The 21740-nt window shown below is 40.9% G+C and overlaps 1 protein-coding gene across 4 annotated transcripts in view; it reads left to right on the forward strand.

The window, feature by feature from the left end:
• WDFY4 (WDFY family member 4) overlaps positions 1-21740 on the forward strand; it is a 362573-nt gene that overhangs the window by 179819 nt on the left and 161014 nt on the right. The window lies entirely within an intron of this gene.

Genomic DNA, 21740 nt, shown 5'->3' on the forward strand with positions numbered 1-21740 from the left:
AGGTGTTCATTATGGCATTAAAAACCAAGAATTGGATCCTTGACCCATTCTCCTTTTGAGTTAGATGCACTCAATGAGCACTAGATCATACCTCAGTAGGAGCTGGGTATGTGAGCTCAGCAAAGAAGGAAGAAATGCTAGTACTGTTACTGGGAGAAATAGTGTTAGGTCCTCTTGACTAGGTGGGGCTTTGATGTTGGGGTTTTCTAATTTGTTTCTCTAAAGCTGCATAACAAATGATCCTGAAACTCAGTGGCACCAATAATGATTTTCTGTGATCATAGATACTGTGGTAAGGAATTTAAAACATAGCAGGTTTGGGGGTGTGTTTCTACTCCAAGATGTCTGGGCCTTTTCTAGAATCAGTGAAAGTCTCTTTTACTCACACATCTGGTGGTTGCTGCTGACTTTAGTCTGAGACCTTATGAGACATTGGTTGGAACACCTATACACAGCTTCTCCATGTGTGCTGGGTTTCCTTACAACCTGGTGACAGCGATTCATGGACCAGTGTTCCTAGGGAGAGGAAGGATGAGAGAGAGAGAGAACCAGGCAGAAGCCACATTGCCTTGCCTTCCATAAGCTTGCTTCGGAAGCTATGCAGCATCACCTCTGCTGTGTTCTTTGGGTTGAGATAGGCACAAAGTTCTGTTCAGGTTCAAGGACAAGGAAATATACTCCAATTTTTTGAGAGGAAGTGTCAAGATTCTGCAAGAGCATGGAGGCTCTTTTTGGAAAACACAATCTGTTATATGTTTTAATGTCGGAGTCACTGATTTATCTGCAGAGGCAGACTATGAGCATTGAATGGATATAGCCTTAGGGTGAGGAGGCCTTGGGAAGTTTATTTACCTTACCCGATTCTTTATCTTCTTACCTCCACACTGGGACAAATAACTGTAAGAGACTGTGAGAAAGGGCTCCCCAAGGAGGTAAAGTAGGTGGTTAATAGACACACCACACAATTTGAGCTCTTGCCCATTTGACTTTGGAAACTGAGGTTGACTTCAAATTCCACCTGCTCAGAATCTGGGCCTTGCTGTCCCCATGTGTCCACTGTGGTTAGTAACTAATGCAGTGTCATCACATACTGGAGAGAAGAACGGAATGAAGGGCTTCCTGCAACCACTCAGGCTACCAAGGTTAGGAGAGTTTCTTCGTTCTAAGCTTCCAAAACAAGAGGCCTCAGGATATATGGAGAAAGCCTAATCATAGAAGGAAAGACAGGAAGTCAGCTTGCCTGGACTGGCTGGCCTCCTAGTTCAGAACCAGGATAGCCTGTGTCTTCAGCACTTGGGGTTGTGGAAGACAGCGATCAGTAAGTATGTGGACAGACTTATTGGCTCAGTGAGAGAGTGCATAACAGATTTTATATCACCTATATCACACAGCAATTATAAGCTCCATTTTATAGATATGGAAACTGAATCTAAAAAATGGCAAGGGCTTTGCAGCCAGGAGGTAGCAGAGTGAAGGTATCATTTCCTGCCTCTGTACTGCCATGCATGACCTTGCCCTTTCATAACCTCTCAGACCCTTGATCCCTGAACACACAACTGAGAATGTGCTCTGTTTACACTAGAATGTAGGGAAAAACACTTAGGAACTGCAAGTGCTTTAGAAATAGAAGATAGTTTACAAAATTCCATTTTACCATATAGCTTTTTAAAAATCTTTTTTTGTTGTTGTTATTTATTACAGTCGTCACATTTTTCCCCTTTGCTCTTCTCCACCTATCCCAACCCCCACATTCACAGTTCATTCCTTCACTGTGTCCATGTTCATGAGTCATTCATACTTGTTCTTTGTCAGGTCCCCTCCCTTCCCTTTCTTTCTAGCATTATCTGACTCCTGCCTCCGCTCCAATCACTTTCAGTTGGTTCCCTGTTTCCATGCCTATAGTTAATTTTACTTATTAGTTTATTTTGTTCTTTAGATTTATCTTGCACATGAAATCAAATGGTATTTGTCTTTTGTTAACTGGCTTACTTCACTTAGCATGATATTCTCCATTCTTCCATTCAGACTATCACAAAAGATAGGAGTTCCTTCTTTCTTTCTGCTGCATAGTATTCCATTGTGTAAATGTACCACAGGTTTTTGATCTGCTAATCTACTGATGAGCACTTAGATTATTTCTAGCACTTGATATTGTAAATAGTGCTGCTATGAACATTGGGGTGCATAAGTTCTTTTAAATTGGTGATTTACGATTCTTAAGGTACATTCCCAGCAGGAGAATTTCTGGGTCAAAGGCAGTTCCGTTTTTAGTTTTTTAAGGAAATTCCATACAGTTTTCCAAAGTGGCTGCAGCAGTCTGCATTCCCACCAACAGTGCACTAAGGTTCCCTTTTCCCCACATTTTCACCAGCACTTGTTTGTTGATTTATTAGTGATGACCATTCTGCCAGATCTGAGGTAATATCTCATGGTTTTTATTTGTATCTCTCTGATGGCTAGTGATGTTGAGCATCTTTTCATATGTTTATGGGCCATCTGTATGTCCCCCTTGGAGCAGTGTCTGTTCAGACCCTTTGCCCATTTTTTAATTAGATTGTTTGTCTTCCTGGTGTGGAGTTATGTGAGTTCTTTATATATTTTGGAGATCAAACCCTTGTCCAATGTATGATTGGCAATACATCCACCTATACAATCTGTTCCCTTTTCATTTTCATGATGGTTTATTTAGCCATGAAGAAGAATTTTAGTTTGATGTAGTCCTATTTGTGTATTTTTCCCTTTATTTCCCTTAACCTAGGGAGATATATTGGCAAAAATATTGCTATGTGGGATATTTGAAATTTTATTGCCTACATTTTCTTCTAGGACCTTTATGGGTCATGACTTATATTTAAGTCTTTTATTCATTTTGAATTTATTCTGGTGTATGGTATAAGTTGGTGCTCTAGTTTCATTTTTTTGCATGTACCAGTCTATTTCTCCCAACAGCATTTATTGAAGAGGCTATCTTTACTTTATGGTATGCTCATGGCTTCTTTGTCAAATATCAATTGACCACAGAGACATGGCTTTTATTTCTGGGCTCTCTAATCTGTTCCACTGATCTATGTGTCTGTTCTTATGCCAGTACAAGACTGTTTTGATTACCATGGCCTTGTAATATAGTTTGACATCAGATACTGTGACCCTTCCTATCTTGTTCTTCTTACTCAAAATTGCTGTGGCAATTCAGGGTGTTTTTGGTTACATATAAAATTCTGAAATGTTTGTTCTATATCTGTGAAATACATCATTAGTATCCTAATAGGGATTGTGTTGAATATAAATTGCTTTAGACAGTATGGACACTTTGATGATGTTAGTTCTTCCAGTCTAACATCATCCATTATGCTTCCATTTATTTGTGTTTTCCTTAATTTCTCTCTTCAGCGTTGTCTAGTTTTCTGAGCACAGGTCTCTTACCGGCTTGGTTAGGTTTATTCCTAAGTACTTTATCTCGTTGGTATATCAAATGGGATTTTTCTCCTGATTTCTGTTTCTGATATTTCACTGTTGGTGTACAAAAATGCCTTTGATTTCTGAATGACTTTGTATCACTCTATTTTCCCAAATTCACTTATTAAGTCAAGTAGTGTTTTTGGTGAACTCTATAAGATTTTCTGTACACTATTATGTCTTGTGAGAACCATGATGGTTTCGCTTCCTCCTTTCCAATTCGGATGGCTTTATTTCTTTTTCTTGTCTGATAACTGTACTCAGGACTTATACTATGTTGACTAGAAGTGGTGGGTAAAAGTGTGTATCCTTGTCTTATTCCTGATTTCATTGGGAAAGCTTTTAGTTTTTGCCCATTGAGTATGATGTTGGCTGTAGGTCTCTTGCATATGGCCTTTATTTTGTTGAGGAATGCTCCTTCTACTCCCATTTTGCTGAGGTTTTTTTTTATCATAAATGGGTGCTGTACTTTATCAAATACTTTTTCTATAGCTATTGATATGATCATGTGATTTTTGTTTTTCCCTTTGTTTATGTGATGTATTACATTTATTGATTTGTGAATATTGTTCCATCCTTGCATCCCTGGGATGAATTCCACTTGATCATGGTGTATGATCTTTTTAATGTATTGCTGGGTGTGATTTGCCAATATTTTGTTGAGGATTTTAGCATCTATGTTCATCAGTGATATTTGCCTATAGTTTTCTTTCTTCGTTGGGTCTTTATCTGGTTTTGAGAATAGGATGATGCTGGCTTCTTAAAAAGAATTTGGGAGTTTTCCATCCTCTTGGATTTTTTGGAATAGTCTGTGAAGAATGGGGGTTAATTCTTCCAGAAATGTTTTGTAAAATTCTTCTGTAAAACCATCTGGCCCAGGGCTTTTGTGTGCTGGGAGTTTTTTGATTACTGTTTCAATTTCATCAACTGTTATTGTTCTGTTTAGAGTTTCTGCTTCTTCTTCATTGAGTTTTGGAAGATTATATATTTCTAGAAATTTTCCCACTTCATACAGGTTTTCAAATATCATGACATACTGTTCTTTATAGTAATTTCTTACAATCCTTTGTATTTCTGTAGTATAAGTTGTAATTTATCCTCTTCATTTCTCATTTTATTTATGTTACTCCTCTCTCTGTTTTTCTTGATGAATCTGCTTAAAGGCTTGCCAATTTTGTTTATGTTTTTAAAGAACCAGCTTCTGAATTTATTGATCTTTTGAATTGTTCTTTTAGTTTCTATATCATTTATTTCTGCTCTAATCTTGGTTATTTCCTTCCTCTACTTGGTCTGGGCTTTGTTTGTTGTTGTTCTTCCAGTTCTTGAAGGTGCAGCCTTAGGTTGTTTTTGAAATGTTCCTATCTTTTTTGGGTATACCTGTATTGCTATGAACTTTCCTCTCAAGACTGTCTTTGTTGTGTCCCATGAGTTTTTGGACTGTTGTGTGTTCATTTTTCTTTGTTTCCAGGAACTTTTTGATTTCTTCCTTGATCTCATTCTTAAACCATTTGTTGTTTAATAGCATGCTATTCAATCTACACATATTTGAGTGATTTTGAGTTTTATCCTTGAGTTTTATTTCTAGTTTCAGGCCCTTGTTGTTTGAGGAAATGCTTGAGATGATTTCATATTTCTTGAATTTGTTGAGTTTGTTTTGAGTCCTATCATGTGGTCTATCTTTGAAATGTTCCCTATGTATTTGAAAAGAATGTGTATTTTGCTTCTCTGGGATGATAGGTTGTATATATATAATCAGTTAAGTCCATTTGATATAGGGCATTGTTCAATGCCACAATATCCTTGTTGATATTTTGTTGGAAGATCTACTCATTTTTGACAGTGAGGTGTTAAAAGTCCCTAGTATAAATATGTTGTTGTCTATATCTTTCTTCAAGTCCTCCAAGATTTCATTATATATTTAGGTGCTCCTATATTGGATGCATATATGTTTATAATATTTATGTCTTCTTGATGAATTCTTCCCTTGAGAATTATGAACTGTCTTTCTGTGTCTCTTTTATATGGCCTTTGTTTTGAAGTCTATTTTGCCTGATACAAGTATAGCTACCCCAGGTTTTCTTTTTCCATCAATTTGCTTGGAATATTTTTTTCTAATATCTCATTTTCAATCTCTGTAGATCTTTTGTTCTAAGGTGGGACATTTGTAGACAGCATAGTGCACATCATGTTTTGTTATTCATTCTACTACCTTATATCTTTTGATTGGAGCATTTAATCCATTTGCATTTAAGGTTATTATTGGTAGGTACTTATTCATTGCCATCTTTTTCCTTCATACCTGTGTCCTCCCCATGTCTTTCTTTTCCTTCCTCTTCTTAAAAAGTCCCTTTAGCATATCTTGCAGTGCTGGTTTGGTGGAGGTGTGTTCTTTTACCCATGTTTTGTCTGGGAAACTCCTTATTTCACCTTCCATTTTAATGGAAACCCTTGCTGGTTAGAGTAGAGTTGTTTGCAGGCCTTTGCTTTTCATTACTTTGAATACTTCTTGCCATTCCCTTTTGACCTGTGGTGTTTTGCTTGAGAAATTAGCTGATATCTGTATCAGAGATCCCTTGCATGTTACTAGCTATTTCTTCGTTTAATACTAGCTATTTCTGCCTTTAAGATTCTCCCCTTGTCTTGGAATTTTGCAATTTTAATTATGATGTGTCTTGGAGCGGGCCTCTTTGGGTTCATCTTGATTGGAACCCTCTGTGCTTCCTGGACTTGGGTGACTTTTCCCTCATCAAGTTAAGGTAGTTTTCTGTTAGTTCTTTTTCAAATAGGTTTTGTATCCTTTGCTCCTCTTTTTCTCTTTTTGGTATCCCTATAATATGAATATTATTATATTTAATGTTGTCCTATACCTCACTTAAACCCTCTTTATTCTTTTTGAGTCTTTTTTAATTTTGTTGCTCTCTCTGGGAGTTTTTTCTACCTTGCCCTCCAGCTTAGTGATTTGATCCTCTGCTTCATCTAGCCTGATTTTAATTCCTTCCCCTGTGGAAATGGGCTCAGTAGGTGGTTCCTGAGTCAGGCCTCACTGATCTGCAGAGCCTGTAATACCACAGATTGGGGTTGGGTTCACCTGTCTGTGTGGGGACCTGCCTGGCTGCAGAGAATCTCAGTTGTTCTGGCTCTGGCTGGCCAGTCTCTAGCCTGCTGCTCTCTTGTTGGAGGCTCAAGCTCAAACTCTCTACCCTGTTCAGTCCTCTGCTTGCCAGCCATGTTGAGTTGGGTCCTACAGTCCCTCCAGGGTGACTGTATCTCTTTGAGTTCTTTGTTAGCAGAGCTGCTACACGAATGCTCATACACATGAACATTGGGTCCCTATTGAGGCTGTGTCTTGCCTCAGCTCCCCTTTTAAGAGATTCTGTGTGGCCCCCATGCTGCAGCACCAAGCCTTGGGGGGCCTGTTCTCCACGTTCTCCCTTTCCCCATAAATCACAGTGTCTCTCCATCAAGGCTGGGTACCACCTGCCAGAGTCTGACAGTTTTAGATAAGGTTTGTCTTTGTATCTCCCCTAGATGGCTCTGGGAAGAGTCCAGGAGTGATATTGTATCACAGGGCTATGGTGGGGTACTGTTCCCACTCCCTCCAAAAGTTCTCAGCCTTGGCCAGGACTACTCCCTGCTGTGCTGTTTCTGCAGCCAGCACCTCTCCAGCCACCTCTCTCTGTCCCCAGAGCTTGTGGTTTCTGAGTCATTCTGCAGCCACCCCTAGTCTGTGTGGCCAGAAGTGCCAGTTTGGGCAGCAGTTACTTCACTAGGAGAGCCTGGGCTGCCTGATTCTGAATGCCCTGCAGGAAGGCAGACTCTTGTCAAAACATGCACATGCTCCATACTTTTGTCTGTATATGCACTCACTTACATATGCTGTCACTCACTCTCCACTGGATTTTAGAGTTGATTGCTCTGTGGTTTAGCTGCAATAGCAGTTGAAGTCTGGGAGCAATGGGACAGAGTTTCCAGATATTCTCCATCTATCTTGGGTCTCTTTTACTGTATAGCTTTCTTTACCAAGGGAATGACCCTTCCACACACGATGTTGCTGCACTGTGCCCTGGGAGGTGGAGCATCCCTTACTTGCCCGTGCACTTGCCCTTGACAAATGACATTTGTGGCAGGAGGGATCCTTCCCCTCTTCCCTTGGGTTCACCCTTTAGCTTCTACTCCTTGACCAAATGAGTACTGTTCATGGGAAGTCAGGTCTGTCTGTCTCGGAGCTAGGGAAGGGATGACTGGGATGCTGGATATGGACGTGCAGGTTACTGGTGCTAACTCTTGCCAGTGCAACACTTTCTTCCAGGACACTGCCATTGTCTCAGTTCAGCTGTCTTTAAGCCCTAAAGAGATGGGTTGAGAAACTACTTCATCTGAATGAGGCTTGAATAGGCTGCAATTTTTGAGTTATGTCGGTTCACAAATGGCTTGTCATTGTTCACTCTTGACTCATTGGGAGATCTGGAAATAAGGATATTTGAAGTTGGTTCTGTTGTTTTGTGAAGGCAGGCTGTTGAAGATGTTGCTACATCAACTCAGGTGTCATTCATTCATTCATTTACTCCACAAATGTTCATTAAGTGCTGACTCTACCTCCTGCTTTAAGCACTGAGATTACAGAAGAGAGAAAAAGTAATCTATTCTCTGTTTTAATAAAGGTTGCTTTCTGGGGGGTGAAGATTGACAATAAATGTAGGGACTGCTAATTACAATGAGGAAAAATAGAGCAGGATGGCTGAAGAGGATGTCGAGAGAGGTGCCAGACTGTTTAGGTGGAAGTGGTCAGATGCGCCTCTGGCAGGAGGCATTGGAGTAGAGAAACAAGGAAGGACACATGCCTTCTTACTCTCCAGGAAAGCATGGTCAGGCATAGAGGACTACCAGGCCAAGGCATGAGGCAGACGTGTGTGGGAGTGTCCTAGGGCAGGAACAGCCAGTGTGTCTGGACTAAAGTGGAGAGAGGACAGCTGCCAGGACTGTACCCTCACTGTTACTCCAAGAAGATCTGTGCTTTCCTACAGTAACTTGTGACCAGCAGGACTCTCACTGCTGTTTTCCTCTTTGATCTGGGCACTTAGGAGCTTGAAGAGGTAAGCATGTCCCAAGTCTTATAACTGTACATACCTAGTGGGATAAACTTCTGTAAAACATGTACATGTACATACACATTTATGTGCACATACTCCTGCCCCTGGCTTCTTCCTTCCTAACTTTGAAAATTAACTGTGTCTTTGCTTAGAAGCATTCTATTCCAGTACCTCAGTCTGGGCTGGGCACAGTGCCTGTTACATAGAAATTTCTTAAAGAATGTGTAGGGAACTGCATGGAGCTCCTTGTCCTTTGGCTGGGGTGGAACTCACCAGCTCCAGCCCCCTGCATTCATCACATATCCTCACGAGATGCCTTTGTTGCTAACAGAAGGCAGAACTTCTCAGGTACATATGTACACTGTGATGTCATAGCATAAGAGTATCAACTATTTGCCCTGGGGTCTGTTTAATTATTTTTAAAAATTAATTTTGATTATTACAGCTGATTACACCTCAGTGAGCAATGTAATTGATATTTTCTAATGTATCCCAAGGAACATTTTGTATAACACACTTTTTGTTGTTGAAGGTTAAAGACTCTGTTATTGGTTTTCCCCTAAATATGCCCACATCATTAGTCTCTCCAGTGAGAAGGTCGCCATCTGGAAAGAGCAGCATGGAGACATTATTCAGGCACAAGTGCATGAAATTGGTGTTTCTGCATCTTCTGTCTCTCTTCTGGAAAGGAGAAGCTTATAATTAAAGGAGTTGGTTTTGGAGGAAACATTATTCATTTGGTGTTATTCCTTATCATGTCAGCCTCTGACAGCTCTGCAGCACTGATAAATTGTTCCTTGGAGCCAAACACACAGTGTACAAGTCCTAATTCCTTTTACCTACCTTCATCTTTAGTAGAAAATGTTTTCTTGGCAGGTGAGCCTTTGAGGCAAGACTGAAATGATAGATGCTATTTCTTCTTTTTCTTCCTCCGACATCCTTAGAGTCCCTTCTGGGATCTAGTTGTAAACTAATGGTCTCTACCAGGGCAAAGTCCTGTGGTGTCAGCCTATTGGACAGATGCTGGGATCTTGAGCCCCCTTAGGGCCACCAAAGGCCAACTCAGGGAGTCCTGGAAGCCACTTCATCATTCCAGCCCAATATGGTCAGCCATTTCTCTTTACAGCAGTGGTCATGATTTGCTTACCTGTTCAGTGTAAGAATTTTTTTGTTTTTTAAAAAAAGTTGAATAAACATCAATACCCATTTTCAGTTTCTTATTTTATTTTATTTTTAAATTTTAGTTTCTTAGTTTTGACAGGCACAACATGGTGATGGTGTCAGTGAAAATTATGTTAACATGTGAGAAACCAGGTAAGGGCTTAATAAGAACTCTGTATTATCTTTAGAACTTTTCTGTAAATCTAAATTATTCCAAAATATAAAGTTTAACTGTCATCATATGTTCTTTTTTAAAGTATTAGCAAGTAGAAATGGATATACTGGATGTGGAGCTGGGGACTGGGAGGGACAGGGCTGAGCAGATGAGTGTGGCTCCTGGGCCTGGACAGAGCAGGGGGGTGTCTGGGGGTGTGGCAGGTGGCAAGATGAGCATGGGGTCAGGTTGGGGGGTGTCGCGGCCCATAGGTGGGGGCTGAGCAGGGAAGCAGAATGTTTCTGTATGTACAGGTTAGACTGGAGGTTAGGGACCCGGAGGTCAGAGCCAGTCTGGGGACTATAGCATCATCATTCAGGTGGGATGCGATGGGGGCCACAGCAGCAGTGGTCAGAGCTGCAGGAATTGAAGAACACACCAGAGAATTCTGTTTAAACAAGGCTGAGATGAAGAAAAAATGGGCCCACAAAAGACAAAGGAACCAGGCCATGAGAAATGGGGGTATGCAGGCATGATAGGTGGTTCTATTGGCTCTGCAGAGAACAGAGAGGAACAAGCCAAAGGAGAAAGGTTGAGAGTATAGTGGGAGCCCCTCTGGGTGGGTGCAGCTGCCTGACCTGTGTCTTTTTTGGCAAAGTGTCATTTGGATTTTATCCCACTTTCCTCCTGGGATCAATGAAAGATTATCTCATACAGGTGCCAGGTGGGCCCCACTGGTGCAAAAATTAGGGGCTTATAGAGGAGCAAACTTCATGGAGCAGGGCTGGGCTGTGTTTTTCATGTTTCATGGCTTTTGGAGATAGTTGAGTAAGATTTCAGTTGCTGTTTTCAAAGTGTAAATTGCCCGTGTAGGGAAGCAGGGCTGTATGAGAAGTAACAGAAGTGGATGGAAAGGTGCCAAAAGCCAGAGAGTGGCACACTGAAATCTGTCTGCCCTGGCAAGGACACGAAAGCACTGGGCATTTGCTCCAAGGCCCCCTGGGGTCCTCTATAGGCTGCCCGTGGGCAAGCGCCTTCCCACCCAGACACCTGTAAGGCCAGCAGTGCCCACACATGGGGGCCTTGAAGATCTCTGAGACTGGACACCTGTGTTGGGAGGTGACAATGGACCTACTATGGTCTTTTTTCCTGAATGTGTGCACAGGCCCACTGTGTCCCACCCCCAGCTGGTGTGATGCTGTGTCCCTGGCAGAGATGCTGCCTGAGACTAGCTGGGTGATAGCTGTATGAAGAGCAGTTCTGGCTTGGGTCCCTGGCAGGGACAGGGCATTTTGACCATCCATTCTGAGCACTTTACCCATTATCTCTTTTAAAAATCATTGTTTAAAATTCAAACATATACAGAAGTAGAAAAATAATAAAATGAATTTTAATGTATCTATCCATCATTTCCACAATATCATCTCATTACCAGTCTTATCTCATCTCCATCACTACCCACTTTCCCCTCCGCACAAAATAATTTTGAAGCAACATCCCAGATATCATATTATTTCATGCGTCAATGTTTCTGTATCCTTATTTTTTCTTTAAAGAAATCATGGAATCCAAATAAAAATTGCAGAAAAGAAAGCAAGTGGGTAGAATTGGAAGGCTTTAGCAGTCACTGTGGGAGTGATTCAGCAATTTCTGGTCTTACTTTTCAGTGTGTTTGTATTTATCTTTTGCTGCTGAATGATGATGGTCTTGCTGAGGCTGAATGCATGGGGAGCCTCATGGAAACTTACACCCCTGTTTCAGGAAGGAGGGCGAGGTCTGATGGGGGACACATGTGCTTGTGAGTTCAATGTTCAGTGGGTGAACAGCACTGGAGGAGGAAGCCTCAGAGTGCACTTGGCTGGGAAAAAAGCTCACAACTCAGGAGAGTCCAGTTTGAGAAGAGACTGTGAAAATGGAAAGGAAAGGGCTTTGAAATGAATGGGAGGGAAATAAGCCAAAGGGCCCAGGGTAAGAGCCGAGAAGTAAAAATACATTTGTGAAAATGAAAGTTAGAATTCCCAGGGAAGTTCTGTAAAAAGAGGCAAAGTCTAATTTCCTTAAGAGGTTGTAGGAAATTTAAAAAATCTGAAATTCAGAAGGTTGTCATATAGAATGCTTTTACTTAAACTTGTAAGTAAACTTTACTTAAACTTGTAGTAAATTCAGAATGGTGTTTGTGGGCAAAAGAGAGAACTTTTGCAGGAGGTGAATACGCCTGTAAGAGAGACATTTCAAAGCAACGTCTCTCTTGTTTGGGGAAAATTAAAACACAGGAGGATTTCTCAAATTGAAGTGGACTGAGATATCTTGATGATCCATTCTCACTGCCATGGAAAAATGAGGGCAATCTGTGTCAGCAAATCAGATAGGAAGTGGGCTGGAGAGACAACACCATCAAAAACTAGGAAAGAGCCCTGGCTGGTGTAGCTCAATGGATTGAGCACGGGCCTGTGAACCAGACAATGGTGGTTTGATTCCCAGTCAGGGCACATGCCTGGGTTGCAGGCCGGTTCCCTGCAGGCCAGTTCCCAGCAGGGGACGCACGAAAGGCAACCATACATTGATGTTTCTCTCCCTCTCTCCGTCCCTTTCCCTCTAAAGATAAATAAATAAATCTTAAAAAAAAAAAAAAAAACTAGGAAAGAGGAGTGATTCAGAAAACCTGAAATCACAAACTTTATGAAAAATCAAAATTTGTATTTGGTGGTGGAAAAGCCTTGTGAGTGAGTAATTAAACACCAGCAAGTAATTAGCTGTTTGATGACTAAAACCACTCACAAACAAATGAAAGTGTCGTTTTAACAAAAGACTTTGAAAACTGTAAACCACCCTGCTGATGTGATTATGGTTTCCTTAACTGTAGTGGGCAAGACTGCAAATGACTTATTTTCTCTTAATGCTTTTCCTGAGATAACTGACCCTAAAACTTATGCCACTGTGCTCATCCTGGCCTTAGACCTTTTTGGGGTATGTCTGGATTAGAGTCATTTTCAGAAAGAACTTGCATTATGCTTTGGTTGTGGTGGAATTTGGGGGCAAGAAAGAGAAAAATTATTATTAAGTCCAATAGTATCATTTCTTAAAACTCTGAAATTTCCTTTTTCACTTTAACTGCAGCATGTGTCTTAGCCCTTGGTCTTGCAGGCAGCTGTGTTCCCACACTGCACCCAGAATTGACCTTCTCACAGCAGCAAGGTGTCCTGGGGCAGTTGGGGCCATACAGACAGGCAGGAAGCAGAGAGGGGTACATTGGCCCTAAAGGCTTTCTTCTGGTAGTCTGGGCACTAAACTAGGGCACTCTCTTCCCTTGATCACACACACACACCCCACCACCATTCTGCAAACAATTTATGTTAGAACCTCTCCCTCACATCAGTGAGAAGTGAGTGGGAAGGAATTCCTTTGAACAAGGAACTATACACCATAACTGAACACAGTCAATAGGTCCTGACAGCAGAGGATTTGAAAAAGCAGCATCACCAACATAATGTTAGTATTCAGAATAATGGGGAAGCACAATTATGGGCTGATGAACCCAGTGGCTTTTATTTTTTCATTTTAAGGAAGTATAAATATTACTAGTCTATCACAAGTGCCTGCTATGGGAATTTGAAAAATAGAAATAAGTGAACAAAGGAAACACAGATACCTTTACTGATGTTTCTTTACCAAGTGCATCATTTGTGAGACATCTTTATCTATGTAATAGAAGGATAATTAACATCACTAATTATTTAATTAAGTTCATTAAGCATTCACCAACAGTGCACTGTGAAGTTGACATTATGTTCTATTATCAACAAATGCTTTTGATTTCTTAGGAAGTAATTAAAATGTAAATTAGCATGCAATTATATGCACAGGGGAAGTTTCCAATCAGATATTCATTTCAAAACTGCTTAGAGCAATATAGTTTTTGTTTTTTTCTTCAATAAAAGCAGACATTTTGCTATTAGGGGTATATATTAAAGTTGACATTCTGTGGTTCGATGTTTTTGCATCACAGCAAGGTTATGGCATAATGTGACGCAGAGTGTTTAGTTGGTGTATTTGCTACTGTGATTTGTGCTTTTGTTTTTGTTTGGTCATTTTATTTAATATGTTCATTTATGCTTATATCCGTTGTGTTAAAATATTATAACTGATATTTTTCCTGAAAAAAAATCCTGCAACTTAAATTCTCTAGTTGTGTTTACCCTTTAAAAGCACCTTAGGGCAAATCTTTTAATGTGTCCTTTCTGTCAGATTAGGTTTGAAGAATGTTATCAATGACTTGCTGAGAGCAGGTGACATATACAGGAAAGCTGCAAAGATCAAACTTGTGGTCCAATGTCCTCAGTTGCAAGTTCACATTTTTTCACTTTTTTTGTGGGGAGAAGCCCCTTGGTTTCTGATGACATACTATAACTGGCATGAGCATGTTGTATTGCTAAATACAGTAACCTCATCAGATTAGAATCTTTCCTGAAACATCACATTTGCTGGAAAGGAGCTTCCAAGATAGAAGCTGCAGTGCCCAAAGCCCCAGAATTTTTTATTCCTTAAATAATCTGAACTGAATCCTGGAATGCCAGTCTTCCACTGAAGCTTACAGTTTGTTGTGAGAGCTCAGTAGACATGATACTCACCTCTGCCATCTTCTGTCATGAAGATCCCTGGGCTGTTTGAGCATTGCGCTGTTACCTGTCCCAAGAGGAGGAGAGGTTCCACTCATGGTATTGAACCTCCTCAACCTGTTGAATGGTTTTTCAGAGATGGATTTAGGTGGTGCCAGTTCCAGGCCTATCAATTTAATGTGAACAAGATTTCAGGTAAATGCAAGAATACAATAGCCTAACAGAGCCTGTTCCTTATGCCCTCTAAAGATCAATGCCAAGGCTTGGCCCTGCATAGAGCCCACTGAACTACTAACTGCTCATCACTGTGAGTATAGACAAATATCCCCGTAGTCCTAGCAGAGAGAGGCTGGGATCCTGGTTTAAGCAGGGGGCAGGCATCTTTGCATAGTGACTGGTGGTGGTTGTGATCAGTAGCCTGGCTGGGCTGCAGCTGCAGTGGCTGGGCTGCAGTGATCAGTAGCCTCATGCAGAGGAAAGGGAGCTGAACAGGGCTCACACAGAGATGGGAAGTTTATGGTCTGGGCCCTCCTGACTTCTGTCTGAGCTCTGCTAGCAAGCAGTGATCTGTAGTATACCAGACCACTGTATCTACCAGAAGAAGGGTTCCTTGTTCTCATTTGTCCCTTTGGAGAGGCTCCTTCTTCTAATTCATGAGTAAGAAGACTGTGGCTAGGTTAGCAGATAGCCTTAAATGAACAAGGGATCCTGCTGACAAAATCAGAAAAGGGCAACCTTCTTCTGACATACAGCAAGTACTTAGTTAGCTGATTGAATTTTCCTTACCAGAATTTTCCTCTCAACTGTTTATTCTTAAAACTTATCTTCGAACATGCTCTACTGTATTACAACTTACCAGAATGCAAAGTCCACATAAGAAGTGAATAATCTATACTGACAGAACTCATTTCATCCCATGGGTTGCTTGTAGTTTTGCCTCCTGCTAGTCACACACTTCCTCGCCTATGCTTGGCACTAAGGCATGGCTCTACCACCATGCTCCACAAAAGCTCATGATGCCATGGGCTCTGCCACCAGAGAGCAGCTCAAAGCCACCTCCTTGAGCACTCTTTTGAGCATTTGACCTCATAACAAATGAGATTAAAGTTGTTTCTTTTGGTAGCAAGATGATATAGCTTGAAGCACCTCCAAGAGACCAGGCATCCAGTTATGCAAGTTCTATGCATTAATGCAATATTCTCAACATAAGGTCACGGTCACTGTCCTTTGAAAGACATGTTGAATCTAAGTTATGTTTTGAAAACTCCTTAGGGATATAGATGCTTACTTCCTTCTCCAAAGACTTCACTCAATAGAAATGTCTAGTCTGAAAATGTTAGCTACATCTTCTCACTTTCTTCTAATTATTTACTTACTGACTTTCTTTCTTCTATATCGTATAATACTTTATTTTAATTTATTAACAAATAAGGCAAAGTATATTTATATGCCATGTATGATGACTGTCATTAGGGAATTTTTCAAAGTAACCTAAGATTCAAATCTATAGCTCAACCCACAATATTTTAATGTACAGAAATGCTGTATCATACGTAATTAAACAACACATGAATTTTGATGAGACATAACATTACTTGGTAAGAATATAGAAATGAATAACATACAGTCTTTATATGCAAATAGTCCTTATAGTCTGGTTATTTATCTCCCTAGTTTATAGCATCTAAAAAGAATGATTATAAATGGGGTTTTGAAAAATGGTCAATATTTTGTGAACTAAAATATATTAATCTTGGGTTGAATCCTTTTTGAAAACTGAGTATAGTCCCTTACTTAACAGGCTAATTATACCCAGGAAGTTTTTTTTGAGGTTCAGATTTTTGTATATTGGATTTCCTAATGTGAGGTATACCTGCATTCCAAAAACTAACATTATGGTTAGGGGAAGGTATCATCATGTCAGGAAATGCTTTAAAAAATTTAATATGACTTATGGATAGGGGAAACATATCTTTGTTTATTCCTCTAAACTTGAATACTTAACATACTCATCAGTGCAAAAAAATGCTTTAGACTTCACACACAGAAGTGTTCCCAACTACATAAATAATGAAACGGCAGATGGTCATGGCGTGGAGAATCAGGCTGGGGCCCTCCTGAGGCACTGCTGCCATTCACAACCCGCAAGGCCCCCCTTGCACCACTTGGCCACCAGGCGCCTGCTGCAAAAGCTACAGTGCGCTCTCGCCTTGGGACCCATCTATTATGAGAAACAATTCTGGTTAATTAAAAAATTCTTTCAAAGTCTCAGAACAGAAAGTTCTAAAGTTTTCTTCTCTTTGCTATTGTTGATGGGGGTTGGTGAAAACTTGGCTCTTTGTCCTGGCAAAGAAGGGAGACTGACTGTGGAAAGGAGAGAGTAGGGACGCCATGCTGGCTGATCTGAGGGTAAAGCTTGGAGCCCTTGGGTGCTAATTTATGTATGAGTGTAACTGGGAATGATAAAGGGTGTGGCTGAGGTCCTTGGATAACAAAAGTGAAGTTCAATGAGCATATGTTTGAGTGGTTGTTGCAGTAGCTCTGACTCTTGGACTTCTGTGCTAGAAACTATGCATGGACTGGGGTGTAGGCCTTGCTTTCTGAGGAAACAGTGTAAGCAAAAAGAATAGAAAAAAAGAAAATAACAGAGAATGTGACATCATCAGAAGGAAATTGACCATAGGCTGGAGCATTACTTGTGATTGCTGTCAGTTGTCAGGTCACAGAAGACCTCTCTAAGGAAGTGACAATGAAGCTGATAGGGAGAAGTAGCCATCTGGGGGTGACCTAAAAAAGACCCAGCTTGTGTCAAGGCTTGAGGGTGGTCATGAGTTTGTATATTTGAGAACTGAGAGGCTCATGTTGGCGGAGTGCAGAGATTAAATAGAAGTGTGGTCCAGGAGGAATGGAACCAGTTGCCAAGCATATTCCAAGTTCTCTAAGAGTCCAGAAAATACCTCTATGTCCATGACTCCATCTGTATCTATATCTATATATCTCTCTCTTTCATCTATGAAACAACCCTTTCTGCTCTGAACGGTTCCTCCTTCAACATTCCACAGTCATTCATTGATTTCCTATCATATCCAAGACCTCTGGGTGAAGATCAGGTAATACCAGTCTTCAGTATGGTCCATATTTCTTGTAGACAATAAAAGTTAGTTGCTGGCCTGCTGGGACCACCTTCTAGGCTGATGAGACAAAATGTAACATGAAGTGTAAGGCTCAAAAGGTGCCCAAAAGAGGGCAGGCCTAAGTCGGGCTTCTTAGGAGAGTTTCAGCTGAGACTCAGAAGAGGAGGATGTAAGGAAAGACTGGTGATGAGAGAGGAGCCCTTCCAGGTGCAAAGAGATAGCTGTGGCCATGTACCTGCAGGTCAGCTGCTGGTTTGGTATTGCTGAAGTATCATATCCACTTTCTCCTAATGTCATGTATTTATTTATATCTGGCTCATTCCCCAGGGCATTTATGGTAACTGTAGATAAAGATGCATGAAATAAAATAAAGAAATGAGATCAGGAACACTAATAATAAAAGGATAAAGTCAATTCCTTGGGAATTAAGATCATAAATGTGTGGTCTCTGAAGACTTAGTCAAGCATCTACATGGTCCCTGAGCTTTCTCATGTACCTCAGGAACACTGCCCCTCTGAATGCCTGCCAATCCCTCCCCAGCCTGGCTGTGACCCTGAGTGGCCACAGCCACCTGGCCCATTCCATGGGAGTATAATTGTCTTTTTTTATCTACCTGGGTAGATTTTTAAGTTTTTGGAGGGCAAACTGTGTGCCCTGATCATCTTCAAGGCCATAGGGCTAGCAGAGAGCCTATACTAGAAAAGGTGTCAGGAAGCATTGGCTGAGAAAAGACTAAAGAAAGAAATCAGACCTATTTTCACACAGTGGCCACATCTATGAAAGCTTAGCCCAAGGGAGAGGGGAGGGGCTGGTATTGATTAGGTTGCCTGTGAGCCACATGAAGCCCGACTGTAAGAACCTACTGGCAAGTCCCAGTGTACCCCCTGAGAGTATAAAGGTAAGCAGGTGTGTGCAGTGTCCTGGAGGGCAAGATGTGGTCAAGGTGGCCCTCTTTACACTCCTTGTGTGGACCCAGATTGCTGTCTGCACTGTCCTGAGAGCTCGGACCCAGGTTTCTGCTCTGGAGATGGGTGATTACAGGGCTGTTTTAGACAAAATGGCCTTAAATCTCCATACAGCCTATAAGGAGGAATTCTCCCCATAAAGTCTAGTGCCCATTTGCTGTCTCTCTGAGATGTCAGCTGCAGAGCTGCCTCAGTGCAGGTATTATATGGAGTAAAAGGAGCTGTATCAGTTTTCTGGAGCTTCCGTGACAAGTCCCATAGGTAGGGGCTTCACCAACAGACATCAACTTTCACAGTTCCAGAGGCTGGAAGTCTGAGATCAAGGTGTTGGCAGGTTTGGTTTCTCTGGAGGCCTCTCTCCTTGGCTTATAGACAGCAATCTTCTTTCTGCAAGCATTCCTGGTTTCTCTTTCTCTTCTTATGAAGGTACCAACCAGACTGGATTAGGGCCCACTCTGAGAGTCTTATTTAATCTAGTCCCCTCTTTAAAAGCCCTATCTCTAAGTGCCTCAGTCACATTCTGAGGTATTACAAGTTAAGCTTCAACATGTACAGTACAGAAAACGCAATTTAATTTACAAAAGCACCTCAAGTATCAATACATGTTTAGGGGAAGATATTTCCATGGATTTCAAACCCTTGGGATAGATCCTTACATTTATCTCCCATACAGACCCCTTCCATAATTCCTAAACTTCTGTCCCTGCCTGATGAGGTATGTACATCCATGAACTTTACCTGTGAGGATAAGGCTGACAGAAACCCAGTGAGACTGGGCTGAGTTCAGGGAAGGGCAGCATGGCAACACTTCCCATCTGTCAGAGCCTAATGGAGGCCCTTAAGCCCAAGACAGAGGCACAGAGACAGGAACGAGTGAGAGAGGCTCTTGGAGAAGTCCCTACACCTGCAGTTCTGAAGTTTTTGTCCTTGGCTACATCAAAGTTTTTTTTCTTAAGCAATTTTTCTCCATGTACTCATGACAATTGAATTTAATAAAAACATCACAGTTCAAAAAAGACAGATTAGAAAACACTGTTCATCTTAGAAATTAATCTGTGAGTGAATTTAACAAGAGATGAATTGCACTGTGGTGATCTGGTCCCTCTTCACCCACTCCAAGCCCCAGTTGTTTGTCATTATTGCTGGAAATATGATTATTACTCTGATATTGCTTGACATTTATTAAGAATCCAGGGGCTATGTCTCCACAAAAACAAAAGTGCAATTATTGAGCTCTTAGAAAAAAACAATTTCCTGACCTGAGTCGTCCAAATAGATATCCCTAAAGGCCGCTTGACCATGACCTGACCATGACTTGATTCAGAACCCAGGCTGTTGTATCACTTGGCACACACATTGTATCTTCTTCATTTTGAGGGTGCACTTGTAGATACTGTATATATTTTTCCAACAAACAGGGAAAGCATTTTATTGTCTTCTCATTGTTCCTCATGTAACCCAAACTAGGTTGCCACTAAGGACTTAGCTTCAAAGGCAGATATTTCTGCTTTACAGAAGGCATAATAGAAAAACTGTGTAGGTAATCTATTTGTTGACTGTTTTTTGCAACAAGGAAAACACTGAATTTCAGATAGGTTTAAATGTGGCAGTAGTAATGACAGCCAGAACTGCTGCAGCTCCTGACCTTCATCCTTTGCAGACCTGAAGTGTTGTCAACTGACCCTTTGGGGCTCATTAATCCTGACCACATGCATCTTTCACTCTGGGCAGAGAAAGACCAGCTGCAGACACCTTGGCTCAGAGGAATGAGGAGGGTCTGTAACCTTCATTTCAGTATCTCAAACTTTTATAGTTGCCTCTATTTTTCAGGCCCTTGGGGACAGAAATGGGTGGTAGTCTCAAGGAGATTATAGTGGGAGGAGGCTGGTGGGGAACCCAGCTGCTGTAATGGAACATTTATGCTATATGGCAGGAACCCTAAGGAGGGTTGCTAGAAAGAGAAGGGCAGTAATAATAATCACTGGTTACACAATAACCACACTGCTGACAGATATGATACCCTCTCTTACTCACTGCTACCCAGCAACAGGGCACAGTTATTAAACTGCCTCATCCTGTCAGCCCCCTCCAGTGGAGGAGAGGTGACCAACCAGTGACCAGTGTGACCAATGAGAGTGATCAGTGAGAAGTGGGACACATGGGGCACACATCTCCTCCACATCTGAAGTTCCACTCCAGCCTTGATGAATGAGAGGTCACTTGAGATGAACTTGAACATGTCACTCATTTCTTTGGCCAAAGAAAGCCAGATGTTAAAGAAATGTAGATTTGTCACTAAAATCACACAGATAGTTATTGCTTTTTATGGAATTATTAATGAATATTTAGAAATCTTAAATAATTATGAAAATACTGCTCATAGTGAAGTCACATTATATGGTATTCTGTTTTAAAATATATTCATGAAATGGAAATCAAGTTGTCAACAATGCTCTTAAAATTTCCTTAAATTATTCATTAATAATGATTCCATTTGTGGCTTTTGAACTTTGTACCAGTCTTCTGAACAACCACCAGGAAGCTTTTCCATCATTTGGAGGTCAGTTACTATTTCTTTGTTAAGTGTTTGATGAAGTGGTTGGCTTGTGCAATTTGGAACAAGATTTACCAAAAATTATTGGTCTTTAAATATGAGAATTTTACTCTATATAGTGAATTTTATACACCCAAGAGAAATATAGAACTATGTCCAACTGAGACCAGTGACTCATCTTCCATTTCAGTCCCATGATGGAGCTTTGGAGGAGGGTTGTGAGAATTCTGTTGTATTTTTCAATATACTTTTTATTTTGGAATACCTTTTATATACTTTTCATTTTTACAAGGCTTCTCCAGAAAGTACCAAGCCATGTAATATGAAAAATAGAGACATTTATTGAAAAAGATACAAGATACAAGAAACTTTGTCATTGTATGTTGTTTTATGTACAATGACACTTCAGTCCCTTTCAAAGTAGGCACCTTGGGACCTCACACAGTTCTCCCAGTTGCAACCAACTGCCCCACTATATTTTCTTGCATCTCATCAAAAGTTTGAAATCTCTTCCCTTTCAAAGGTGATGTTAGTTTTGGAAAAAGCCAGGAGTCATAGGGCACCAAATCTGGGCTGCAGGGGGACTGAGTCATCTGGGTGATTTGATGT

This window comes from Artibeus jamaicensis, unplaced genomic scaffold (assembly GCF_021234435.1).
Source record: "Artibeus jamaicensis isolate MK-2021 breed Jamaican fruit bat unplaced genomic scaffold, CSHL_Jam_final contig_468, whole genome shotgun sequence".
NCBI lineage: Eukaryota > Metazoa > Chordata > Mammalia > Chiroptera > Phyllostomidae > Artibeus > Artibeus jamaicensis.